General features: G+C 62.1%; 1 protein-coding gene and 1 long non-coding RNA gene across 2 annotated transcripts in view; one reads left to right on the top strand and one right to left on the bottom strand.

Annotated features, from left to right (window-relative positions):
- The window catches only part of PPARGC1B (PPARG coactivator 1 beta), a 102,212-nt gene that overhangs the window by 52,436 nt on the left and 22,551 nt on the right, over nt 1-27,225 (bottom strand). The window lies entirely within an intron of this gene.
- Nucleotides 15,200-20,453, top strand: LOC125126524 (uncharacterized). Its single transcript, XR_007134660.1, has 2 exons — nt 15,200-16,534; nt 18,484-20,453. It is a non-coding gene; the product is annotated as an uncharacterized LOC125126524 (long non-coding RNA).

Below are 27,225 nucleotides of genomic sequence, written 5' to 3'. Positions count from 1 at the left end.
CGACAAAGGGGCCACCCCTTCTCCACTCCAGGACACTCTGCACCACGTGGCTGCATCTCATTTCCTCGTGACCCGCAAAACTGACACGAACTTGTCCATTCTGCCCATGCGCTGGCTCTCTGTCCACCTCCACCTGCATGGAAGCTCCAGTTGCCGGGCACGAGTGTGTCCTGCTTCCTGCTATGCAGGGGTCCACAGTGGGCATGCTCCAGGCTTCACTGAGTGGGCCTGTTTCGCATACGGTGCACCGGGCAGAGGTGCTGACACACGGCACGTTGTTCAATCCTGGCAGCTGCTCTTATCTGCCTCTTACAGGGGAGAAGCCCGAGGAGGTCCCATGAGGTTTCCCAGCTTGCTGACAGTTGCCTGACTCCAAGGCCAGATTCATTTTTGTTTTGTTTTGTTTTTGGCTTTTTAGGGCCACACCTGCAATGTATGGAGGTTCCCAAGCTAGGGGTCTAATGGGAGCTGCAGCTGCTGACCTAACATCACAGCCACAGCAACGCCAGATCCGAGCTGTGTCTGTGACCTACACCACAGCTCATGGCAAAGCTGGATCCTTAACCCCATGAGCAAGGCCAGGGATTGAACCCACATCCTCATGGACGCCAGTCAGGTTCCTTTCCGCTGAGCCACAGTGGGAACTCCCCAGAGCCGGGTTCCTAATCACTGCGTCCTACTGCTGCAGAAATGAGCCCTCGCCTCTCCCCACCCTCCCAAGTCATCCCCAAACAGGGGAGGGCTGCTTCTACCGAAGAGGCAGGGGGTGGGGCTGGAGTGATGGCAGCCCAGGCCTCGTGATGCTGTGACCTCATCTTGCTCAGAGCCGCTCCCCCGCTGGGCCCAGGGAAGCTGGCTGGCAGGGACGCAGCACCCACACCTGGACTCACACTTGCCTGCAGCACCCCAGAAACTCCCCATGGCTCCTTCCTCCTCAACTGCCTTTTCCAGGCCTCTTAACCCCAGATCAGGTTTCCAGGGCTGGGGAGCCTCTGCTTAGGAAATTGCCCAGTGAGCCAACACGGGGCAGGTGTTAGAGCTGCCTGAGGCCGGAGGTCTGAGGTCGGAGCCCCGGAACCTCGGCAGGCAAGGTCTGGACAGCCAACGGACCAGCCCTCCTTCCGCTCTAACCAAACCACAGCTGCAGGGGCCTGCGGGCAATGGCCTCGTTCTCAGCTCCATTTCACAGATGAGCAACCTTGAGGCCCTGAGAGGTCGGCCAGCTTCCCTTGAGACATCCAGCTAAGCACGTCTGGGAACCCAGGACATCTGAGGCCCTAAGCCATGACACGTACCCGCCAGGCTAGAGGAAGAACAAATCCCTTTTTGTTTCGGAGCCTGGCCAAGGGCGTGCAGGTGGCAGAATTATAAAACAGAGTGAAAGGGGCCCTTAGACAGACCTACCTCTAATTCTATTTTCCAGGGGAGGAAACTGAGGCTCAGAGCGGAAAAGTCTCTGACTGCTCCTGGGAGGCCGCAGGCGGCCCCCGATGAACTCTGCCTGGCCCTGGACAGCGGGCAGAGCATGCAGGCGGCAGATGCTCGTGGGGGGTGGGGGGTGGGCACAGCCCTGGACAGCGGGCAGGGTGCACAGGCAGCACACACTCGGGGGGACGGGGGTGGGGGCCGCAACCCCTATGAAGGACCCCCTGCAGGAGGCTGCGCCCTGGAGACTGGATTCCAATCTGCTTACAGCAGGAAGGGCAGGTGCTTGGCAGCTGTCGGGGGGGGGGGGGTGAGCCGGCCTCAAACAGAGCCCCGTGTTGCCATCGCAGCCCTGTTGCCAGGGCATGACCCTGGCTCGGCTGCCGGCCTCCTTCTATAGGGCAGCGCACAGGTCCCCGCCCCGCCTTCTCCCAATGCAAAGGTGGTGGACGCGGAAAAGATAAAACAGGCAACTGCTCTTTGGAGGCAAACATATCCCGTTGCCATTTTACCCCTTTGAGGATGGGGCGTGCACGCGTGCGTGTGCACACCACGAAACAGCAAGTCAGAACAAGGCGGCCGGGCCGGGGTGGGACACGGGCAGCTGCCCCCATGTGTCCCCGAGGAGGTCCCCTTGCCTCCCAGGCCTCAGGCCCTAAGGATATAAGACTCCCCACAAGAGTCAGACTAAACCCTGCTACACGCCCCGGCCTTCCTGGCCGTGGCGCGTTTTGACCCTGCGACACACAGGCCACCCGAAACCTTTTCCCCTCATCAAAGCAGCAACATGCGCGTGAGATGCCACCCACCGCTCGGTCTGCAAGGCCGTCCCCGACACACCCTGTCTTCCTGGTCAGGCGTCCCCACACGCGGGTTTTACCCTCTCTGATGGTGCAGGTCGCAGGGGCTGGCAAACCTCTGCAAAGGGCCAGAGCGTAAATATTTCAGGGTTTGGAGCCAAAAAAACAAACTACTCAGCACTGGGGTTGCAGGTGAGAGCAAACAGGCAGGGCTGGTTTCCCAAACAACTTCTTTATAGGGAGTCCCCTCTGTGGCGCAGCAGAAACGAATCCAACTAGTATCCATGAGGACGTGGGTTCGATTCCTGGCCTCGCTCAGTGGGTTAAGGATCTGGCATTGCCGTGAGCTGTGGTGTAGGTTGTGGATGCGGCTCAGATCTGGCGTGGCTGTGGCGTAGGCCGGCGGCTGTGGCTCTGACTTGACCCCTGGCCTAGGAACTTCTACATGCCTCCGGTAGGGCCCTAAAAAGCAAGAACAAAACAAAACAACAATCCCAAAACTTTATTTACAGCAAAAAGCAAAAAAAAAAAAAAATCCCTTTATTTACAAAAACCCGCAGCGACTGGACACAGCCCTCGGGGCCTTAGTTTGCTGACCGAGGGAGCATCATTTTCATCACCGCCGCCCTGGGGGGCCTTTGCTCTAACACAGCGCTGCCCCCACTCCCTGGGCGGGGCTCTGGGGTCTCCAGAGCTGCCCGGTGCAGTCACCACTCTTGGCAGACACCTCTTCCAGCTGGGAGTCTGCCCGGAGCAGCTCCACAGCCTCTGCTCAGGTACCACTTCTCTGCAGGGACCGCTCGACCAGACCGCAAAGCCCAAGGCCCAGCTAAATGGGCATCCGTGGGCTCGGAAGGAGGCCTGTGTGGGGAACAGCAGTGCCTGCGCGCTGCCATAAGGATCTTGGCTTCCCCGGGCTCTGCACGAGGTTCCAGAAGGCGGGGACAGGTGGCTGAGTGGGGTCTGAAGGCATGAGGAAGCCGGGGTGTGGCCTGTGCCTGCCACACACAGCTGGCGCCCGGGCACTGCCAGGGGCCTTCTCCGGAGCCGCGGGCTCTCTCGGGGCTCCGTGCTCCCCACGGAATGGCGCGTGGCGTTGCTGGAGGCCTGTCGGTGCTCAGCGCACCTCGTCCTCTGTCCTTCCCCTGGGACGCCTCCCTCCGACAGGAAAGCACCTCCTGAGTCAGGGGTCCCTCCTGGCCGCAGAAACCACTCCCCGCCTGCCCGACCCGGGTCAGGGCAACCACAGCTGCCCCCGTGGCTCCGGGCACGGAGGGCGAGCCATCCAACCCCATGCCCAGCCGGGAGGCGGAGGCCAGGGGGCTGGGCAGCACGCCCCCCCACTCAGCCAGCGACCTGGGCCCCGCCTCGCCTCCGACCCGACCTCTGGTCTCAAGGTGGCGCGGCCACTGCGGTCTCGGCGGCGCATCACTGAAGGTCAAGGCGAAGGCACATCCACTTCTTAGAGGGGGGCCCAAGGGCAGGCCCCAGATGCCCGTGGGTGAAAAGCCAAGGCAAAGTGTCCTGTGGAGGCAGGGATTCCCTCTCCCAGAGGCTGGCAGCGCAACCTGCCCAGGGGGCTGGGGCGCCCGGGAACGCGGGCGGCTCGGACCAGAGAGTGTGACTCTGTCCCAGCGCTGTCCCCTCTGCTGCTTCGCCGCCAGCCCTCTCTTCAAGCCTCACACCAGGCCTCCAGGGAGCGATTAACGGCCCCCTGTGCCAGTGGAAAACCCCGTCACAGAGGTTGTAACAGAGACAGAAGTCGCGCAGCCAGCGCGGATGAGACCCCGGGCGTCCTAGTGCCCGCGGCACAGAGAACCCCAGGCCTTCAGTGACGCTCAGCCTCGCGGGCCCACGGCCGCTCCAGCCCAAAGCGGAAGGCGTTCAGTCCGAGAGGCGGCCCTGGCCTCTCCTTGACCCTTCCCTTGGGGGGGGGGGCGCGCAGTGAGGAGGGAAGGTGGGGACCTCACCCCGCCCCCACCCCATCCCTGGGCGCCCTGGAAGGACCCTCCAGGCCAGGCCTGTTTGCTAATTCCCTTTTTACAGCCTCCCGCCCGGCCGCTCCCCGCCACACCTTCGAACACGGTGTTCCACCCGCTGCCACCCTCCCCAGGGCTCCGCTGTCCCCAAAGCCCTGCCCTCCCAAGCCAAGCCCGAGGGCGCCTCTGCCCGGCTCATGGCCCTCAGTGGCTTTCATCACCTCCCTGTGCGGGGGCTTCGAAGCCAAGGCCACAGCAGGAGGACCTGCATCCTGGGCCCCCAGGGCCAGCAGGTGCCCACCCAGCCCAGTCTGCGGGTGAGGAAACCATCTATAGACAGGTCCTGATTAATGAAATAACATAAACTAAATAACATTCTACACATTAAGCTAAGATTACAGTCTTTAAGGTTAAAAAAAATGTAAAATTAAAATTGGAAGAATTAAGTCACATTTAAATGTTAAATATAAAATTTAAACGAAAACCCCCGAGGCGCTGGGACGTGGTTCCTCAGGCTCTTAAGGAGCCGAGGGCTGCAGAACAGCGAGGGGAAGGGGCGGCCGGATGCAGGCTGATGAGAGCAGCTCTTCTTGTCGCCTCTCCTCACCAGGCCGGCGGTTAAGAGCAGCTACGGAGGCAAGAAGCAGTCCGACAGTGGGGACCAACTCCCTTCTAGCGCGAATATTCGCTCATCGCCCCTTCCGCAGACACTGGCCTCGGCTGTAAAGGCCCAGCCCGTCCCGGCGGTGAAAGCCCAGGATCGCGGCCCGGGAGACTCCCCTGGGTGGGCTCACGTCCAAGCAGGCGGCCCTGCACCCCACGCACACCTCCGGCGACTGGGGGCTCGCCAAGCAGCAGAGGGACCACCTCTGGAAGCTCTGAGGTGGGAGTTCAGGGGGTCTTACTGGGGCTGCCAGCTGCCCCAGAGTGGAAGCTGGGGTGGCTCCAAGAGGGGCGGTAAAGAGAAGGCAACCTGGCAGAATCAAAGGATACCCTTAAGAAGAGACGCAAGGCTTGGCTCTCTGACCACCTGCTGCAGCATCTCCAGGGGGAGCTTGGAGAAATGCTCTTTCCTGGGCCCTGCCCCAGAGGCCCTCATCACCTCGGGGACACAGGGCACCTACCTTTTCAACAAGCTTCCAAGTGGCGGAGCAGCCCACTGTCCACTGTGCAGATGCCCGCCCCGGCCCGGGAATCTGGTTACGTCACAGGCTGCACGTGCCCACCAGGGCCCGCTGCACAGGAGGGGTCGCTCCCATCCCCGCTAGGGCCCCCTGCGCAGGAGGGGTCCCTGGGACCTACTCCCAAAGACCTACTCCCAAAGACGCCCCAGAGAGAGGGACCAGAAAGCAGATCCTCAGAAGGCTTTGTTCTCAGTTCTTTGTTCATTTCATGAGCCCCCAACAAGGGCACCCGTCCACGTGCAGACGCCTCAGCCTAGAAGCACAGACCCTTCCGGCCGTGCTGCTTTTATTCTAATTTTTAAGCCTCACAGGCCCCCAGGAAACGCAGGCTGCAGAGCAGCTTACTCTGGATTTGGCTGGTTTGGGGCTGCGGCAGCAGGAAGAGCTGGCGGAGGCCAGGGCCGCAGCCCGAGGGGTCACTGAGTGCAAAGGCCAGAGGGTGAGGATGGGGGCAGCTTTCACCTGAGAGGGAGAATCTATCTGCTCAGAGCTCACCAGGGCATCACAGTAAGTGATGCTGCAGAGAGAAAGCAGGTCCTTCGCCAGTCCCGAGGGGGCAGCCCGTGCCACCGCTTCAGGTCCCTTTAACCTTTGTACCCCCCGACCTCCCATCACCATGCGGAGTATTAACACCTTGCCAGGCGGATCCTTTACAGTATCTCACTTACTCCCTACAGCAGTCCTAGACACCAGGTGTACCTATCACCTGTGTTTACAGATGAGGAAAATGAGGCTCAGAGAGGTTAGGTAGCTTGCCTGAGGTCACCCAGCTAAGAAATGGTAGAGCCAGGTGTGCCCAGGCAGTCGGACTGGAGATCAGGGGCAGAGCCTCCGACTCCCAGGCTTCCCCCTCCTGCCTCCCACGAGGTCTCAGGAAGGTACCATCGAGCCCCGAAGGGGTGACACAACACCACGGCAGCCTCCGTGGTCTCACGGAGGGAGTGGGTGGTTACAGAAGCCCTTCCTGAGCAGGAGAAGATTTAGAGGTTTCACTTTAGACAATGGCTTTCAGGTGCACTGCACTTTACAGTTTACAGTGAGAAGCACCATAGGGAAAGGATTCAAAGCAGTGACACCAGAACCAGGCTGCCTGGCTCGGACCCCTGCTCTCATGTTTATGGGCTCTTGAGCTTGTGGCCAGGTCTGCATCTAACCATCATTTTCTATTAAAAGAGGATAACTTTTAGATAATAGCTAACTACCTCGTGGAGTTATTTTAAGGATTTAATGAGGATATAAGGAAGGCACTTAGAACACAGCCCGGCACAGAGAAAGCGGCATTTAACTGCTTGCTGTTAGGACGAGTATGAGAAAATGATCTCACTTTTATCACTTCACTTGATCCTCGTAACCGCCCCGCATGGCCCACAGGACTGGGTCATCTGTCCCAACCTTTGACCCCACCTGCAGATGAGACACGTGAGCTTCGCCAGGGAAAAGGAATCCCACCAGGACACACCGCCAGGGGCCGAAGTCTCTGCATTCTCAAGGTACCCCCCCAGGCAGGCCCCCGTTCTGCCTTTCTTGTGTCTCTTTCTTGAGCCCGGAGGGTGACTTCCACTTGTTCTGTTGATTCATATCGAAAGTGAGAGAGTTTAAGAAAAAAAGGAGTATCTCCCATACAAGAGACATGCCCCACTCGCAGCGCCTTCGCCCAGAGCAGACACTTTGCCACGGAGCCAGAGCGCCCGCTTCGGCCTCCGCAACAGAGCAGCCGACAGGCATTTACCAACAGATCACGGACAGAGATGGTCAAACCCGACCCTCCCCTGGAGCGAGAGAATCTTCATTCAAACTCGGATGACTTCCAATTTAGTTCTGGTTGGCAGACTGGGGTGCCCACAGCCCCGCCACATCGGCCTCATGTCAGCCCCCAGAGAGGAGTGGCTCTGGGGAGGACGCGGTCACAGGAGCACTGGCCTTTCTCTGCACCAAAAAACTGCTCCACAGGACGCCTGGCGCAGACCTGGCCCCCCAGTCTTGACATCGTGACCAGAGACCACATCACCAACAGGGCAGGCCCGACACGTCGGCAGGTGTCCTCTGCCTTGTTATGGACACTGGTAAAAGGTACGGTAGGTATTTAGTTACGAATCACACATTTAAAACTCCCAACCCAGGAGTTCCCGTGGTGGCTCAGTGGTAACAAACCCCACTAGTATCCATGAGGATGCGGGTTTGATCCCTGGCCCGGCTGAGTTAAGGATCTGGCGTTTCCGTGAGCTGCGGTGTAGGTCACAGCTGCAGCTCAGATGTGACGTAGCTGCGGCTTCGGTGGAGGCTGGCAGCTGCTCTGATTTGCCCCCTAGCCTGGGAATCTCCATATGCCGAGGGTGTGGCCCTAAAAAGGAAAAAAACAAAATCCCAACCTGGAGAATGGTTTTTATGCAAAGTGGAGCTGTTCCATGGGCGCAGGGGCTTTTTAATCCGCCCAGCATCTCTCTGGAGAAAAGTACCTTTCCATTCTGGATCTCCTGAGTCAGCAGTGCTGAGCGCGTGCGCACGCGCACACACACACACACACACACACACACACTCTCCCTCTCCCTCTCTCTCTCTCTCTCTCTCTCTCTCTCTCTCTCTCTCTCTCTCTCTCTCTCTCTCTCTCCCCCCCTCTCTCTCTCTCTCTCTCTCTCTCTCTCTCGCCCGGCTCAGGGCGGAACAAGTGCCCCATGCAGACGATCAGAGTCAGCCCCTGAGTGGCAGCTGGTGTTGTGAGAAGAAAAAATCCCTTTTTCTGCTGCAGCTGCTAAGCTGCTCCATGAGAGGCCTTGTGGCCATTTTTTCCAATGACAGGGAAGAACCCGCATGAAGATGGAGCCCCCACAAAGGAAGGTAGAGTTGAGAGATGGAGCTCCTGGATCCCACTGGACCTGAACACCGCTTTTTCCGTTATGGGACACCAACCGTTCTTTTTTGGAAGGTGACTTTGAGTCAGCTCTCTTTCATCTATAATCCAAACAAACCTGACAGTTAAATACTCACATTCTGATGTGAATGGAAAAAATTCCAGCAAGCATTCGGCCCCTGCGGCTTCTCTTACCCACATGCCACAGCTGATAACCTGGGCATGCACGGAGGAGGGAGCCTGCGTTCTTGGGGCACGCATGTTGGGGTCAACCTTTAAAGGTTAAGAACCACTGAGCTCATTAACTTTGTGATTTTCTACTCTTGGCTCTTTCCTACTCTAGACGCCTAATCAGCTGGGTGAGGCGTGAGCCACGGGGGCTGAGGCTCTGGCCTGGGAGGGAATTTCGTTTCTACTGGCAGAAGACCTCCGTCCGTTCATTTTCTCATTCACTCTCTCTGTTCCTTTCACGGACATTTCCCGCTGTCTGATGGTCTCCACTCTACCCTCTGAAATTGTCTCCGTATTTCCGACAACCTAAGACTCTCTTTCCCCGACTGCCTCGAATTTCAGTTCCTGCAGACAGTCCACAGCGCGCACGCGGCCGGGGGGACAGGCGGCCGCCTCTGTGACAAGGTGTCCTCGGGGAGTCATCTGCACGGACACCGCCCCTGGATCTTGGTGGCATCCGCAGTGGCTGTCAGGCTTGGTCCTTGGCCTGGGCTCGGGTTTGAGCCCAGCCTCTCGGGCGGCGCAGAAGCTCGGAGCGCTGGGGGAGGGTCTGCAAACCATTCCAGGCTCTGGCTGCATTTAGTGCCAACCTGCGCTAGGGTGCCACGAGCCCCTGACAGTCACAATGCTCCCTAACCCAGAGCACACTCCAGCTGAGACCACGTGCAGGGCAGTCTTTCTATAAATACGTGGCACTAAAAGATAAGGGGGGGTTAGTGGTAAAGATTTATAAGTCATTTGAACCACAGTCAGACTGTAAACTACAAAAATGGGGGGGGGGCGTGCTTCCTGGGTGTCGGGCACTGTGCCGTCTCGTTGGCAACAGCAGAAAAGGCGCGTCCTCGCCTTCCTCCCCGACCGAGAAACCAAGGGGCAGAGACGCCCCGGGTCAGCAGGAGATGAAACCAAGATTCAAATCTGGGTCTATCTGGCTGCAAAGGCCACACGGCCCGCCTCGTCTCTTTTCCGTCTGACCCTCAGAACCGGACCAGCCCTCCGACGGGGCGTCTGGTCCAATGGCTGTCGAACAGGTGGGAGACGGAGGCCCCGAAGGAAGAGGCCTGCCTGGGACGCGGAGCTCCTGCCACCCTGGCTGAGGCGTCTCTCTAGACTCCTGAAGCCTGAGCCGGTACAGGGAACCCTGTCACGAAGACAGACGCGCTTTCCTCTCTCCCGACCCATCATCCGGTGCTGCCGTGAGCCAGGCTTCCGGGGATACAGCAGTGGCAGAGACAGGGTGTCTCTCATCCGATCGTATGGGGGAGCCCCCAGACCAGTGCCCAGGGGATCAGAAGACGAAAGGGGAACCGAGAAGCCGGAGTGAGCGCCCGGGGCCCTGGCAGGGATAAGGAAAGGAAAACGAAGCCCTTCGAGGCCGCAGCGGGAGGCTGGGCTCCGCCTCAAGACCGGGGGCTCCACGTGACGGTGGAGTGTCCTGTCCCCCGCAGGGCTGTGACAAGACAGTGCTGGGCTCCGGCTGCCACGTGGACACAGGGACACACGGCAGCAGGAGGCCCAATTGGCTGGCTGTCCCACAGGCCAGAGAGACACGGCGGGTGCGGAGCGGGAGGAAGTAAAATGAAGAGCAGCGGATGCACTGGACCCGCTGTTTGTGGCCAAACGGGCGAGTGCGGATCGGCCAGGACACCCCCCCGCCCCGTCCCGCCCATAGCTCGCATCTCTGTGACACCAAATAATGAAATGCGCTCCTGGGGCGACACGTGGGGCAGGAGGGAAAGAGATGGTCCCAAGGGGGAGGCCCGAGTGGCCAACAGTCTCTAATTCCCGTGTGACACTGATACTGCGACCTAGGAGTTCTGGGGCCCATTCCAGAACCTCTGCCCCAAGCACCCCGACCTTCTGTCCACCCTGGAAGCTCAAAACCGCTGAGCATCTGGCCAGAGCTCAGGCCCAGCCCGCCCTGGGGCGGGGGCGGGGGGCGGTCACAGGAGGGCACCTGCTAACGCACAGGCCCCTGAGGCCACGCCGCCCCGGGACAGGTGGGCAAGGCTGGACATCGGGGCCAACACAGCACCCAGGGCTGCGTGACCCCAAACCCACCTACGAACAGATAAGAACCTACCAGCCCCCTGCTCCTACCCAGCCTCCTCCGTCTTGGCAAGAAGGAAGGGGCGCCCTGAGGTGGTGCAGAGGCCCAATCCCCCGCTCGGCTGCTCTGGACCCAAACCATCTACTGACCCCAGGGGCACCCCTCCCTCCTCTAGCGACCCCGGGCTCTGTCAGCCCAGGCCCCACTCAGCCCGCACCCGGCTTCTGCCCCACTGACTATCCCGGGGTGCTTGCTGCTCCCCGCCCTGCATGTCTGGGCCACGGGGACAACAGTTTAACCTGCAGCCACCACAGGCACTGGCCAGGCCCTCCCCGGGGAGAAGGGCGCGCGTGCTCTGGGCGGACACCTGCGTTCCCAGAGCGTCCTTACGGCTCCGAGGCCATCAGACCAATTCTGGCCCCCACCTCCCCCAAAAGCGCTGGGCTGGGCCACAGCAAAGGCCGCGGAGTGAACGGAGCAGGGCCCAGCCTCCCAGGCCAGCGCTCAGCACGGCCCCGGGGCAGTCGGGCCCCTCCAGCCCACACGGTGCCAGGGGCCCTTCCTGCTCCTCTGTTCCCACCTTAAGCTGCCCTCCATCTGGAACACAGCCCGATGCCACCTCCAGGAGGCACTGCCCAGTCACTGAGTTCAGCCCCCACCTGCCAAACACTGCCCTCGATGGGTGTACTGAGTCACCTGCCTGGCGCTGACCAAGAGGGACCAAGAGTGGCCTTCGCCTCTCCTTGCCTTCATTTAGGGGCAGCTAACAGAGCCTGTCCCACGAGCCAGATGTAAGTCGGTGGTGGCTGTGACGGTGTGGGGAGGGTTACGAGGCCACCCAAGATCAGCGGGAAGGGGTAGGTGATGGATTAGTGATGTCTGCCCAGGGTCAGCACAGGTGCCCGCTCTGCCTTTAGTATCTACTCCTCTCCCTGCCCAGCACCACATATCAGCACCAGGGCAAAGCAGACAAGGCGGGGGGCGGGGGGCAGACAAGGCGGGGGGAGGGGGGGAGAGAAGGCTAACCACCTCTCGCCCACATCCGTGGCGGCAGCACCCAAAGGACCCCACAGTCATCGCCTCAGCCACTCTGGACAAGAAGCCTGAGAGGCAGATCCCGCTCCTGTTCCCCTAAAGAAACAGAGGCTCGTGCAGGTGAAGTGACTGTCTCAGGATCAGGCTACAGCTGTCAGGCCTGGACCCAGGTGACAGAATGGCAGCCATCCAGAACCAGCAGGAATCATCCAGCCTAGCGCCCCAGAGACAAGGGACAGCCAAGCTGTCCGGGACGAGCTGGACTTCTCGGCCTGAGCTGGAACCTCTCCCCAAGACTCCCTTCTCCAGCGCCGCCCCCTCCCACGTCAAATATTTGCAGGCAGCTCCTACCCCGCCCCACCCCGCCGCCGACTGTCCCCTCTCGTGGCAGCTTTACAGCACCTGCCGTGTGGAAGAGCACCTGGTTTTAGAGCCGCCCTGCTTTTTGTTCCTCTTTCTCTAGAACAAACCTGTTTGCCTTCGCTGCTGACAGAACCACCCCCCCCCCAAGATGCCAGGCCTCTGCTGATCTAACTAGATGCCCACAACCAGCGGCAACTTCCTGAGATTCATCAAGCGTCACACTGTACGCAGCCCCCTTCCCCAAACACCCCCCCCCCCAGCGAGGATCCACAAAACTAGAGCCAACCCGGGTAAGAGACTGTCAGAGCCAGGACCACGGAGACGCCGAGCACAGACCCTGCCACAGCGCAGACGAGGAGAAGGGCCCTGTCTCGGGTTCAAGGGCGAGGCGGTGGAGAACCGGACCAGAACCCGACGTCCTCCGCCCACTCCGGGACTCTGCCCCCAACCCTCGGTGATGCCCGACTGGAACTCCCGCGCCCGACGCAGGGTCAGGCGAGCCAAGCCGGGTCTTACTGAGCTCGGTCCAGAGATCAGGACGGGCGGCTGAATGCGACCCGCCTGGGGCCGCACTTGGCCCCACTGCTCCCCATGCGGCGCGGGGGGGCGTCTCTCCAGAGCGTGGGCCGACCACGCTCCAACCCCCCACAGCTCCGCGTCCTGCCAGACCCTAAAGCGGGAGCAGGCAGGCCTGGGAGGTCCTCGCAGGCTCCTCGCCCCCAACCCCACCCGGGACGACGGCCCTTTCACAGCTGTGGGGACAGGGAACCGGTCCCTCACATGCTGCCGGCCAGGGGCGGTCGGGGAACGCCAAGTGGAAGGGGAGCCTCCACCCGGAGCGGCTCCCTCACCAAACACCACGGAGCCCTGGGCCCCCCCCCCCCCCCCCCGACCTCGCCGCCTCTGCATCCCCCCCCACCGTGCCTCCCTCGCTGCTTGCCCTGCCCTGCCCGCGCCACCCCACCCTCCTCTCGGCTCCCCCGCCCCCAGGCCTGCCCGCGCTCTTTCTTCCCTGGAGGTCTCAGCAGTCAGTCCCGGAACGAGACCTCACCACGTCCGCCCTCCCCGGCGTCCCTGCCTCTCCTGCCCCATCCCTGCCCCCATCTCCGGATCTGCGTCCTTGTCGCCGTGCTTCTGCGAGCTCTGCGGGGGCAGCGGCCAGCCCGCGCCAGCCCGGCAGCTGCAGTGTCCCGAATACAGTAGGTGCTCAATAAAAACCTGAGGGCACGCGTGTTGTGGGGTGCCAGAGGCGGTCCAGCGATACCCTGAGGGAGGGCCGAGGAGGCAGGGAGGCAAGGGAGTGCCTGCTTTTCCCGTCTCGGAGCTCGGGGTCCCCGCGGGCACCACCCCCCCCACTAAAGGATGGGGAGACTCGACTCGGAGGGGCCTGGCCAGCTGCTGCGGCCGCGCCCGCACGCAGCCGAGACCAGATTCCAGGCCGTCTGGCGCGGGCTGTGCTCAGACGTGCGGCCTGTCTGGGGTCAGAAGGGGACTGGCCCTGGCCTGGCCTGGGTCTGGTGGCTGCGGAAAGCAGGGAGGGCGCTTCTGAGGAGGGGCCGGCCTGGCTCCCTCCGTCTGGGACACGCGCAAGCGCCCGGTCTCAGGGGGACTGATCTCACCTCCTAGAAGACGGTCTGCAAGTCAGCTGGTCAAGTGCAAACAGTGAGCACAGGTGAGCGCCCCTGTGAGCTGTTTCTAGAACCTTCTGGATAAGCTCTTCCCATGGAGTTCTGGAAACTCGGTTCCGAGATCACACAGTCACACCCCCCTTTTCACTAACAAGGCACGTGATGTGGGGAGGGCCTGCGTCCACCTGGGCAGGCCGGGCACTGCAGGCACTGGATGTCTGGCCCGAGGTGTGTGCAGCTGAGAGGAAGGAGGAGGAGACACACAGTGACCTGTGGGTGGAGTGAGGCCTCAGGAGGCAAAGCCACAGCCACGGCCACGGGGGAGCTGAGCCTGCAGCTCACGGCCCCTCAGGAAGCGCTTGAGACCAGCAGACCTGCCCAAAGACGGCCACAGGCAGCCTCGGGAGACACCAAGGCTTGCGACCGAGCGTGGCTGCGCGGGCTGTGTGGCAGGCGGGCAGCAGATGCCAGCACCGCCTGCTGGGCAGGCTCCACGACGGCCTTGCTGTCCCCTTGACCCAGGGAGCCTGGGAGCCTGGCTCTGGGCCTCTTCTCACTGCCTCCAGGCCTCTCTGGCCGTCAGAGGCCCAGGCGGAGTCAGGAAGCCTCAGAGCCCGCTGCCCTCCCACCAAGCTGCCGGCCGGGGTGAGAGACAGATGGCTCTTCATGCCGGGAACGTGGGCCTCCCCACTTCTGGCTCACCCCTGATGCCATGTCTTCTAAGCACACCCGTCTGCTGAGAGCCAGTGCTGTGGGTCCATGCACGTGAGTGGCTGGACGCTGTGCGTGTGTGTGTGTGTGTGTGTGTGTGTGTGCGCGCGCGCGCGCATGCGTGTGAAGAAGACAGTTTTAAATCTCTCCTTCCAGGCGCTTCCCTCCCGCGGAGCCCGGGCTCTGGGAGGCGAGTGGGGCCGTGCGGCCCTCAGGACCAAAGAAGGCAAGAAGCTGGGATGCAGGCGGGGGCAGGCCACAGGCAGCTTCCGGAGGAGCCCAGGCTGTAAAAGGAGCGAAGAGGGCTCCGCGGGACGGGGCAGACACCTCACTCCCCACCCCCCACCCCTCCCCCGTGGGGGAGGCGGGGACGGAGCGGAATGTCCCAGCATCCCAGCATCCCAGCCCGGGCCTGGGCGCAGGCCCAGCCAGCATCCCCCCTCCCGGCGGGCGGCACAGCTGTGGCCCGGCCTCCCTCCTGAGCAGGGCGGGCAGGCCGGGAGCGGGGGGCTTTTGGAAGGAGCTGGAGAGGCTGGGGGCGAGGGAAACAGGCTCTGCCAACAAGGGGCAGCCTCGGGCCAGGCCGTGCCAACCAGGGCGGTCCTGGCTGGTGCTGGAGGACTTCGCCCAGAAGTTCCCACATCTGTAAAGTGGGCAGGCTGTGCGTGTGAGAGTCGACTGAGACCATGACGCCGGGCACACGGGCTCGCTTAACAGGAGACGAAACAGACCACACGCTGCCTTGGCAAGAACGACAGCGACCAGCGCGCATGTTGCCGGTGACGCCGGCCCGGCCCCGCCGCTTCTTTGAGAAGAGTCCTGTCGCCTCTTCTGAGCCGTAGGCCCCTGCGGCTGCAAAATGGAAGAACGACCCTCTGGCAAATGAAAAGTGCCCGCACGGGCAGGGGTGGCCCGCGGGGAAAGCCAGGCGGCGGGGAGGGCCAGGACTCGGGGGCGGGCAGGGGGACACGGGACCGAGTGAGCCCGTGCGCGGGCCAAGAGCCTCGCGGCCGCTGCCAAAGAAAAAAGGTTCCTGGGCTGTTCCCACCCTCCTCCGGGCACCACGTGGTCCTGTTCAAACCCGCCGGAAGCCTCCGAGTCAGAAAGTGGCCAAGCAGGGCTATGAACTCCGGTCTCACTGCGCTGTTCGTCTACACGGCTGGCCTCTGGGTGGGCCTCCCCAGGGCCCTGGATGAATTTTCAACAGCCAAGACCCACTGGGATCTCCCCAAGCCAGCATCCACCTCACCCGTGCCCTCGAGCCCCATGGTCTGTGGACACCAACCGGGTGGAGGCACTGCCAGGGCATCTGTGAGGTGCAGGTTGGCATGCAAACTCAACTTGGAGCCTGGGGTGCGCTGTGTCCTGCACAGGGAGAGCTGTCCAGGCTGGAAGGTTTCTGGTACCTTCCTAAGAAACACTCAACACAGCACAGAGGGAAACCAAGGCCCCAGAGGAAAAGGGGTGCGTCCAGAGTGACTCGAAAAGCCAGCGATGGAGACGAGGCTACTCCGAGGGCAGGGCTCTTTCATCGCCTCTGTCACCTCCTCTGTCTTTTCTGGGGCACCGTGAGAGCCAGCAGAGCGCAGAGGGGGCCCCGGGAAGCAGCCCTGAATGAAGAAACTAGGAGGCAGGATGGAGCGGGGCACGGTCTGGGCTCTCTGGGCGGCGGCCCCGGCGGCTGGGCTGAGCTGGACGATCGTTAGGAGGAGGCCGAGGAGGGCGGGCGGGCTCTACTAGCCCGTCTCTGTCCCACGTGAGTGACTTTCCTGGGGGACCGTCCCATGTACCCAAGGCCACAACTCCCTTCGGGGCTGCCTGGGGACATGGACGGGCAGAGAAACGGGAGGAGGTCCAGAGACAGAAGCGGGTCACGGGAGCCGAGAGATGCAGAGCCCCGAGGACTCTACCTCCCATCCAGGGAGAGGAGAGGGGCAGGTATCACTGGCTGAAGCCCGCAAGCCAGCCGCAGACTCAGCATCCCGTCCAGACGGAGCCAATGTCTGTCTCAAGCCCGGCCTGAAGCTCGGTTCTGTTAAGGACGCAGGCCCGTCTGGGTTCGGGGGGGAGGCGGTGACTGGTTCTGTCTGGCATGGGCGTGAAAGGGAGTTTCAGCTCCAGGATCATCAGTCATGACCTTTCTCCTCTCGTGGAAGCCTCACCCTGGTGCCTCCTCCGAGAAACCTGGGCAGCAGGCGGGGCACGAGGGATCAAGTTGCTTCGAAGGGGAGGAAACCGAAGGCCCGCAGGGCCCGGGAAGCTGTCCCAGTGATGCCTAAGGTCAGTGACGACGGGGGGAGGACAGGGCAGGGCCATCTCCCCGCTTGTTCCCGCGACACCCCTGCTTTCCAGGGACCCACAGAAGGGCACCCTCTGCCCTGCAGACTGCAGGCAGGGCTTCTGCAGCGAAACCCCGAGAAGGGGTGAGAGGCCAGCCACGGAGGGCCCCTGCAGCAGGGAGCTGCCCACACGCCCTCACACACGCCTCAGCCACCCACAGAGACACCCACAGGTGAAGCTGGGTACCCAGGGCCACCCATCCGTGCCCGGCTACAGCCACAAGCACCGACCGCAGCTCTCCTGCCTGGGACGGCGTCCCTCAGCCGGGTCACAGCCCCGAGTCTCAGATGAGCCGACCTGGATCCTGGAAAAGACGGGGGTGAAGGAACCGCGCCCAAGGCCACGCTGGCCAGCGGGAGGCGCGCCGGACCTGGAGCCCAGGGTCCCAGACGGGGGTCTCAGCTCTGCCACTCGTGCCACCCCCGGCCCTACTGCGTTTTTTCTAGAAGCTGCTTTGATTCATCAGAGGCTTGGAGGTCTGCACAAGCCACCACCACAGCAACGCCCGGCCCCCGGCTGCCCCCACAGCCTGTCTGGCACCTGCCCCCAAACACCAAGGAGGTACAGAGGGCAAGCCCCGGCCTAGCCGTCTCCGGAGGCGGAAAGCCAAGCTGCCCGCCCGGTAGGAAACACCGGCCTGCAGCACACCCGGCAGTGGGCCGAAACCCTCACACCAACACGGTCATGCCACGTGCACAGGCCATGCCAGGCCTCGCCCAGTCACAAGCAGTGGCACATCCAACCCAACCGTGTACCCGGTCACTCAGCAGGTTCCGAAGACACCACTCGCCACAGCGATACCACGCAGCCCACAGCCAAGGCCGCTGCAGCAGGCGCCCTCGGACGCATCTGCAGCGCTGGCCCCACACCCCACGCCAGCCAGCAGGAGGCCGCCACCGTCACGCCCCACCCCACCCGCGACATGTCGCCAGCATGTCCCACCGGAGCACACAAGAGGTCCCGTCCCGTCCCGTCCCCATCGCCAGCCCAGCAAAAGCCTTCCCTCCCAGAGCTGCTGAAACACACGGAGAAGCAACATGCAGCACTGCCTGCGTATCCAAGGGCCCTGGGGCCACTCTGATCCGGAGCAGACGGGGGCCAGCCCCCCGGAAGACCGTCACCGCTTCAGCAGTGCCTGCCCCGCGCTGCCCACGCACCCCGCACAGCGAACCAGGGCCGCACCACAGCGGTCTCCCACCCAACGCTCCTCTCAGCCCCTCGGGGAACCGCCTCCCCCCAGCCCCCGCCCCAACGCGCTAGGTGATGGTCTCCAGATACGTGCCCCCCACCCGTCACCCCACCTGGGTGGCCGGGGAGCAGCTCCTAGGACAGCAGAAGGGGGGTGTCGTGCTGAACAGCTCCCCGGGGCTCTGACACTGGATCCGCACCCGGGGGCCGAGCCCACTGGTTCCTGCTGAACAGAAGCTCCTCTGTGCCCCCTGCAGGCCCAAGACTCCTGCGAAAGCGCGGGCGGGGCGCCGGCTGGAGCCCCGGGGCCTTCGGGTCAGCTAAGGCTGCATGACAAACAGCACACGCTGGGGGCGCAAGCAATACCATCCACTGGCTCAAGGCTCTGGGGGCTGCAGGTCCAAGGGGCAGCAGGGCCCGTTGCTGGCGAGACCCCCCGGGCTCACGGACGGCCACCTTCCGGCCGCATCCTCACGTGCTCTGGTCTCTGCGTGTGCAGAGATCTCTGTGTCTCTCCACGGGGGCACCAGCCCTCCTGGATGAGGGGCCCCCCTCTGAGCTCATTTAACCCCCACGACCCCCTTGCGGGCCTGCCTCCAGCATGGCCGGGGAGCGGGGGAGGCTCAGGGCTTCCACCTTGCATCTGGGGAGGGACGCGCTCGAGTCCAAACCCGCGGAAAGGCTTGGTTTCCCGCCCGCAGGTCTGAGAGGCGCCGGCCGGGGTGAGAAACTTCGCGTCCCTGAGCCTCCTTCCTGTCTGTCAACTGGCATCACGGTGGCATCGTCTGAGGATGAAAACAAGACTATAAGGCAGATGAAAGCTGGAGCCACTGCAGAGACGGGGCAGGGACATGACTTGAGTCGCGGGAAACTGGCCTGGCGGGAAGCTGACACGGTGGAAACCCGCCGCACCTTAAAAACTAGGGCCCCGACCCCAGCCAGAGCCCGCTGTTCCTCGCTGACCAACACGCCCTGAACGGAAGGCAGCACACAGGCCCTTCTGCTCCGTGCCAGCCCGGCAGCGCAAAACCACAGACGATGCCACCTGCTGTATCGTCTCACGAAAGACCAGCAGAGGGAAGGAAGACGCTGTCTCGCTACGATGTACGCGCGACCACGGAGGCAGGGCCCGCTGCCCGGAGCTTTCGTCCTGCTGCTTCTCCACTCCTAAAACCTGACCTCACAGCTCCCAGACCACAGCCCGCTGGTTCGCAGCTCCCTGCCTTCGCCCCTGCACCTGCCTAGAGCACCCCCGGCCCCTGCAGGGTGGCCCGGAGCCCCTCAGACCTGGGCCACCAGGGCCCCACACGGGCTCTGCAGCTTAGAGGACGAGGCTCAGGCTCTTCCAGAACTTTCCCTCCCACCTGGAACCAGAGCCGCCTCCAGGTCCCCAAATGCTCTGCCTAAAAGGCCTGAGCCCCCCCCGCCCCTGACCCACCACCACGGGATCACGGGATGAGGGCACAGCGCGGGCACACGGAGCATGGCCGTCTGCAGGGGCAGTGGTGGACCGGGCTGAGACAGGCCGTCGGGGCACCCTCGTGTGTATCTGTGTGTGCGTGTGTGCGCGCGTGCACGCAAGCCGGGGGACCCCATTTGCCCTCTTGGCCCACCCCTGATAAACCAGTCACCCACTTTCTCCCAGGTTCTAGAACATGAAATCTGCTTTCGAAGATGACCCCTTAAAGCTATGAACCTCAAGCCACAGCCAGCCCTGCCCCTACAGCAAGTCCGTGCCCCATCTCATCACATCCTCAGGGCCGCGCCAGTGCAACGCACGGGCCCCACGCTGTTCCGAGGAACCTGAGCGTGTCTGGCGCGCGCCTCTGGTTTTTATTCTCAGCGCAACCCCCGGGAGAAAGGGAAGGTGCCACGCTGTCCACTTACAGAGCCTGAGCCATGGAGCTGCTGGGTAACAGCCGAGGGCTCCCAGGCGTGAACCGCCTCGCGGGAGGAAGCCTGGATTTCGCGTGGGGGCCTGCGCTGCCCCCTAACGGGATGGACAACACGGGTGAGGACAGACAGAAGGTCTTACATGTCTTGGGACCTCGAGGGGCCACCAAGCGACAGGAACAGTTCCTGGAAAAGGATAAAAACCAGGTCTCTGTATTTTTTTAACTTGACTCATAAGGAACTGAACAGAATTTGACAGCTGCAGAAGGCAGCTTGAGGACCCCAGCATTTCTCCCCAACAGACCAGAGCCAGCAAGAAGGCGGGGGCTCCTGCAAGCCCGACGGAGGCTCAGGTGCAGGTGAGGGGGGGAGCCGAGCTGCCACACAGCTGAGGGGACTCTGGAGATGGAATGTGTCCCCTGCAGACAGCCTCACCCCCAAGCCCACAATCAGGTGCTCTGACGAGAGGTTCTGCAGCTGCGGTTAAGGGTCCCGAGGTGGGGGCATCTCGGGCAGGCCCCACACAAGTGCGACGGGAGACGGGCAGGGGAGCCGAGCGTCACCCAAGGACATGTGACAACCGAGGCAGAGGTCAGGGCCATGAAGGGGACCGCCCGCCAAGGAATGCGGGCCGCCTCCAGAAGACGGACAAGGCAAGAAAACCGATTCTGTCCTGGACCCTCCAGGAAGGACTCGGCCCAGCCGGCCGCAAGCCCAGTGGGACCCATTTGGGACACGTGCCCTGCGGAACTGGTGAGAATAAACTGGCGTTGCTCCACGCCTCTGAGCTTGCAGTCCTTTGTTACAGCAGCAACAGGAAGCTAATATAACGACCGTCCGGTTCTGAGTTAGAAACGGCAGCCCAGAGAACAGGGAGTGGCCAGTGGTCCTGAACCGTGGGCAGGATCAGGGAGGGGCGGCACTGGCAGTGAGCGTGACGGGCTGGTCCCAGCGGACGGCCTCTCCTGCGGCAGGTCACCTGGCCACCTCCGCTGCCAGGTGTAAGGAAGGAACCTAAGTTGTTCCGCAGAATGTAACAAGCGCGAGCAAGTCCCAGGGGAGCAGAGCTCCCCTCAGTGCAAGGAACACCTGAGCTGTCAGATGAGCGAAGGGGACAGGCTGCCCACGGCGGGGACGAACGCTCCGTCCCTGGAGGCGACAGCTGAGTGGGTACATCCTCTCCCGCTCTGCAACGTCAGACCATAGGAGGTGCACAAATTCGTGACCTGAGAGGGTTCTGGAACGGCCTCTCCATTGAGAAGGAGCCTCCAGAGACCCGGGCAGTGATGCCTGCGACCCCGCGCTTGGGAGACGGCTAAGCACCGCCGCCGAGCTTCCTGGGGTCTCCGTGCCGGCGGAGGAAAAAGCAGGAAGAAAACGATCCCTGGGGACCCTGCCTTTCCTGACAATTATTTTATCACCAAGGAATCTCTCCAGCGGCCTCCCTCCGACCACGGCTGCTGGAGCCTTCGTGGGCTCTTGAACAAACACGCTTCCGGTCCCCACGTGCCACTTTACGCCCAACCCACAGCCTGCCCTCCCGGCCAAGCCAGCAGGCCCTCGGGGGCACGGGCCATTCCATCCTCTTCAACCCAGGAAGAGGAGCGAGCCTGGCCTGGCCGTGGTTGAGAGGCCATGGGAAGGTTACTACGTCTGCACTTACCCGAAGGCAACAGCACTGACTGCAAAGGCTCACCGGTGCTGCCACCACCCTGGCAGCGCCACTCACAACAGCCGAGGCAGGAAATCAACCTGAGCGCCCATCAACAGGCCAACGGAGAAAGACGTAAGAGAGGCGTATATTTATGGCCACGTCGTCAGCCACAAAAGAAGGAAACTCTACCACTGGCAACAAGACGAATGGACCTGAAGGTACAGGCTACGTGAAGTCAGTGAGACAGAGAAAGACAAAGACCCTGTGATCCCCTTTATACGTGCAATCTGAAAAAACCCACTCGAGCGATACAGAGAACAGACTGGCGATTTCCAGAGGCTGGAAGGAGTGGCATCAGGGAAGAGAGAGTCAAAGGGAAACCTCCAGCTGTAAAATCAGTCCTGGGGACACCAGGTGCAGGCCGGTAACGACCACTTATAACCCTGTACGGCGCATTCAAAGGGTTAGAAGACAATCTCTTTGGAAAAGGGTTAAGCAAGCTTTGGAATCAGACGGTTCGATTCCAGCTCCACGGTGCGAGGCGAGGTGTGAGCTGCCAGGCAAGTTCGGCGTTTCCGAGCCGCAGCTCCTGCTCTCAAACAGGGCGCTGCTGACATCGACCCTGCGACGGGAACGGCCCACAAAGGAGGCACACGAAGTGCTGTCAAGAAAGAGCTAGGGAGTTCCCGTCGTGGCGCAGTGGTTAACGAATCCGACTAGGAACCGTGAGGTGGCGGGTTCGGTCCCTGCCCTTGCTCAGTGGGTTAACGACCCGGAGTTGCCCTGAGCTGTGGTGTAGGTTGCAGACGCGGCTCGGATCCCGCGTTGCTGTGGCTCTGGCGTAGGCCGGTGGCTACAGCTCCGATTGGACCCCTAGCCTGGGAACCTCCATATGCCGCGGGAGCGGCCCAAGAAATAGCAACAACAACAACAATAACAACAACAACAACAACAACAAAAAAGACAAAAAAAAAAAAGAAAGAAAGAGCTAAACAAGCGATCCCTCTAAACACACAAATGTATGGGTCACCAAGGCCCTGCTAGGTCTAGTATTCTGTAGTTAACCTGGTCAAGATAGTCTAGCTTGCCTTTCCCGGTTACCCATAACCACACGCCCTCAGGTTTCCGGTCAATCTCCTTTCAGACCACCTCATGCAAGGGGTAAAAAAAATTTCTCATTTCTTTAAATCCTTGAGGAGTTCCCACTGTGGTGCAGCGGGTTAAGGATCTGGTGTTGTCTCTGGGGCGGCAAAGGCTCGATCCTGGCCCAGAGCAATGGGCTAAGGATCTGGTGTTGCAGCCGCGGTGATGCAGGTCCGCGCCGCGCCGGGGAACCTCCACATGCCCTGAGGGTGCCCCTACCCCCAAAACAGCAGGCCTGAGCCTGCAATTTGGGTGATCTGCCACAAGGTGGCAGACGTCCCCCGAGGGGCAAAGTCTCTTTTAAGCTCTGCCTGATGAGTCAGAGGTAGTACTTCTGCTCACACGACACAGACTGGGAATCAATACATTTCTACATGTATTCATTTTTTAATGCTTTCATTAAAACAGCAGGCTTAAATAATTGAGCAAAATGTGCCAGGTATTGTCACGTGCTAAAAAACAATCCCATAAAAGCTTGCGTTACTTTGCAAACAAGGAACTAAAGGCTCAGAGAGGTGCTGTGGGTGCCCGAGGCCATGAAGCCTGCATCTCTTGGAGGCAAGAGGACTCTGGAAACCGGGAGCCCTCTCCCCTTTCCAGCCCGAAACGTGCCCTCAGCTCCAAGTGGCTCCATTCCCAAGGGCCCCAGGCAGGAGGTTCCTTAACAAAACCGCAAGGCGACCGACTGCCTCGGGGCCGCCCGGAAGGAAGTGGCACCTGCCAGGCGAGCCTCCAGGGTCTGTCTCTCCCCAGCCTGAAGGGCATGTCCTCCTTTACTGAGCACAGGGGAGGGGGCTCTTCTCTCCTTTCTGTCCCCGTCCCCGGGTGAGTCTCCTTAAAAACAAAGTTCTGGAGTTCCCGTTGTGGCTCAGCAGTAATGAACCCGATAGGATCCACGAGGACACGGGCTCCATCCCTGGCCTCGCTCAGTGCGTGAAGGATCCAGTGTTGCCGTGAGCTGTGGTGTGGGTCACGGAAGAGGCTCGGATCCCATGTGGCTATGGCTGTGGCCGGCAGCTGTAGCTGATTCGACCCCTAGCCTGGGAACCTCCAGGTGCTGCAGGTGCGGCCCTAAAAAGGAAAAAAAAAAGAAAAAAAGTTCTGTGTCTCTCAGGGCTTCCCCTTACCCCTTCCTGGCCTCTCTGACAGAGACCTCCGACGGCTGCCTTCCAGCTAATCCTGGGGGAAACTCCCTTTCTTGCGTTCTGCCAGCTGTATGCTGGCACCCCTGGCCGCCCCGCCACCCCCTCCCTAACTGAGCTTGCCCGCAGCCTCCATGCGCCGAGACAGCCAAGGCCTGACTAAGCCCATCGCTGGACAAGCCCCAGGCAGCTCCTCCAGCCCCCATGCCTCCCAAGTCGGCAGGGCACGTGGCACTGTCCCCCAGCCGCAGAGCAAGCAGCAACTAGACTAGATCCCCTGCCTTTGGGCTGCAGCTCTGAGCTCCATCAGCCTGGAAAGGGTTGACGCTCAGGTCCCGGCGTAAAACCCTAAGAAGCTCCAGCCCCCCGGGCCCTCCTTCTCTGCGCCACTCTTGAGAGGCGCCGGGGGCTCAGGGACGGCCCGGGTCCCACCTGGCAGTCACCGGTCATTTGAGGGCCATGCTTGAGTTTCCCCTGACTCTGTACCCCTCCGACTCAAACGTCTTTCTGTAAATCCACTTGCTGGTCCTCTTAGCCTCACCCTATCATTAAGTTATACACAACACACAACAGCTCTTTTCCCAAATGCACATTTAAATAAGCACCTGGCTCTGCAAATGAAATAACCCCAAATTGCCTAGCAGACCACCCATGCCCCCGCCAACCCGGGGTTCACTCGTTCTCACGCACCCAACTCAGCCCAGCCGCCCGCCGTGCCGGCCTCGGTCCCTGCCCTGGGAAATTCCGAGAGTGGCGTCGGAGGGCTTTTCAAGCCGAGGCCTGCCTCGCGCGCCTGCTCCTCCACGGGCCAAGGATGACGGCATCGCGGTACCGGAGTCCGGTCTGATGCCACCGGGAAGGCGCGGGCTCCACGTCCTCAGCCCCCTCCCACCAGCCCTCTCCTGTCCCCACTTGATCCGGCCCTCCCCCCCCTTCTCCCCCATCCTCCCCCCGAGCCCTGACTCTGGCCGAGCCACCCCATCACCTCGGCTCCTGGCCTGTGCTCTGGGCTCTGAGCACCCTTCCACCCCAGCCCCCCAGCACTCCCTGAGGAGACGGGGGTGCTGCTCGGGACCTCGGCTGCCTGGTCTGTCCAAGGAAGGGGGAGAGACTCAAGCTGAACTTCAGACCTGGGGCCCGCGCCGGCCTGTCGGGGTCCAGGAAGTCACATGCCCCCTCCGTGTGCACAGCCTGACCTAAAGCGAGGCCTCATGCTCTGTCCCGCTCCAGGGCCCCGGCCCTGCGCTGGTCCAGGCCCGAGGAGGAGACGGATCCCGAGGCCTCTCTGCTTCCACCCTGAGCCCCCAGGACGTCCGGGAAAAGCCCTCAGCCACCTCCCGCCTCCCTGAGACCCACGCTTCCTTCATGACCACAGGAAAAGAGAAACACACCAAGGGCTGAAGCCGACCCAAGCAAGTTACAGCTCTAATCGGAGCAAAAGGAGGTCGAGGGTTGCCCCGAGACCTGGGGCCACAGCGGGCGCTCAGGGCCCCGTGAGGCCCCCCCCCCCAGAATCCAGACTGGGAACCGGGACCAGGGCCCAAGGTGGGAAGATGAAGAGGCCCGGGAAGGGGGGGAGGAGGGCCCGGGGGTCCAGGGAGGGCCGGCAGGGCGAGCCGGGGGCGCAGCGACTCCCCTGTCCCCAACACCGTCCCCCAAGCAAAGCCAGGGGCCTCCGGAGGCAGCGCGCACAACGCCAGCCCTGCCTGGAGGATGCTCGAGGAGGCCGTCTCCAACACCTCGCACCCGGGGAGCCCTGGCACGCCCCTGGGGACAGAGACGGCAGCGGCCAGGAGGGCGGCAGAGCCGTGGACGGAGCAGCCCCAGTGGGGGAGTCAGGCCAGGATCGGCGAGAGGCGTGCGGCCCCCCCAGAGCCTCCTGACCACACCGGCCCTCTGCCTGTGGCTGCCCTGGCACTTGACCCGCCACCTCCCACCAGCCCTCGCAGGGACCCTGGGAGGACGAGGGCCCGGCCCCCGAGAGCAGGACAGGGGTCCACAGAGCCAAGGAGGGAACAAGGCAGAGGCGGAAAGGAGAGCCAAGCCGAGTGCGCCTGGTGACCGGTGGCAGGGCAGTTTCCCCGCATGGTCCCACGACGAGGTGGTGCTGCTGGCCTCCCCAGGTCTGGACGAGGAGGCTGAGGACAGCAGGAACGGGCAGCCTGACATGTTAACAAGACACACAGAGGCAGGATGAGACCCCAAGCCATCCCTCCAGGGCCGAAAAACCAAAACAGCCTTGCAGAGTGTGACAAGGGGCCGGACGCCAAGCCAGCATCAATCACAAAACCAAACCCCGGACGCCTCGTGCAGTTTTAATAACCCGGGCAGTGGGAAAGGTGCCCCACTCCAGGAGCCTTCCGGCATCCCCCGACCCTGCCCTCGGCTCAGAGCAGGACCCTCTTCTTCAGGAATGGCAGGCTCTCCTGACTGCTCCACGGGACTGGGCGGAACGAGGTCAGATGGGTCTGCTACACCTCGGGGCAAATTCCAGAAGTGCCATGGCTCCTCTGCCTCCCAAGGGGCAGCCAGGCACAGCAGGTCTGGGTGGCCGGTGCAGGAGATGGTTGGGGGCTATGTCTGTCATCTGCGCAGCGTGTCACAGCACAGACACCTCAATGCTCCACGTACAAGCCCTGGGAATCCCAAGGTGTCCCAGACCCCTGCACCTGTCACTGCCATGGGGACAATGGCCACAGGGCCCTTCCAGGGCCATGCCAGCAACTCGCAGGAGCTGCCACCCAGAGCCCATGCCCTCGCTGAGCCTGCCGTGTGCCTGGGGCTGCACGGGGTGCAGGAGGGAGGGAGGGTCCCTGCACCGCAGGTGTGCACCGCTGCCTCGCCTGAGACCCCCAGCTCCTCGCACAGAACGGATGGATGCTCCCAACCCCGGGTCAGAGTCTGTCATGGAAAATGTGGGAGCAGATGGCTCTGCCGGTGACCCGCGACCTAGGGTGGCCGCTGGCGGGCTCTCCGAGCCCCCACACCCAGGGCAGGTGGGGTGCCCCCAGCTTGGGGGCGCTCAGAAGCCAGACCTCCCACCAAGTCCCAAGCAGCAGCCCAGCAGCTGCCCCGGTTGCTACCACGGCCGCCACTGGAAGGGGGTCACTCCTCTGGGGTGAGGACAGAGGAGCGAGGGCTCCAGCCTCGCCATGAGCCAGGCCACGCCTGCCCGGGGCACAACCCAGCAGCCCACTCCTGTCTGCGCGCTGCTCAAGTTCAACTCCGGTCAGCAGCCGCTTCAGACAGGTGCCTTAGGTCTTAGAGTCCCCAGCTCCTGGCCACTGAATCAGGGCTGGTGGCCCTCCCCCGCTGGCCTGCCCACCGTGGCAGCTGTGGGCATGGCATCCTGCAGCCACCAGGCCCATCTGTGGCTTACGCTGCGCACCCTCCCTGAGAGGGCGGGACAGTCACTTTTACAAATAAATAAAGAGACAAGGCGCGGTCGATGACTTGCATGAGGTTGTGAGTAAAAGCTACGGGACTCTCCAGAACAAACCACAAAACAGAATCTCCAACTACATCCTGACTCGGAGTGTTACCCTCTGGCATCAAAACGGTGAGTTTAAAAAGGTAGGGCCGGGAGTTCCTGTCCTGGCTCAGTGGTTAAC

The sequence above is a fragment of the Phacochoerus africanus genome, chromosome 4 (genome assembly GCF_016906955.1).
Source record: "Phacochoerus africanus isolate WHEZ1 chromosome 4, ROS_Pafr_v1, whole genome shotgun sequence".
Taxonomy (NCBI): Eukaryota; Metazoa; Chordata; class Mammalia; order Artiodactyla; family Suidae; genus Phacochoerus; species Phacochoerus africanus.
The sequence above is the reverse complement of the archived record's forward strand: the minus strand, read 5'-3'. Positions and strand labels throughout refer to the sequence as shown.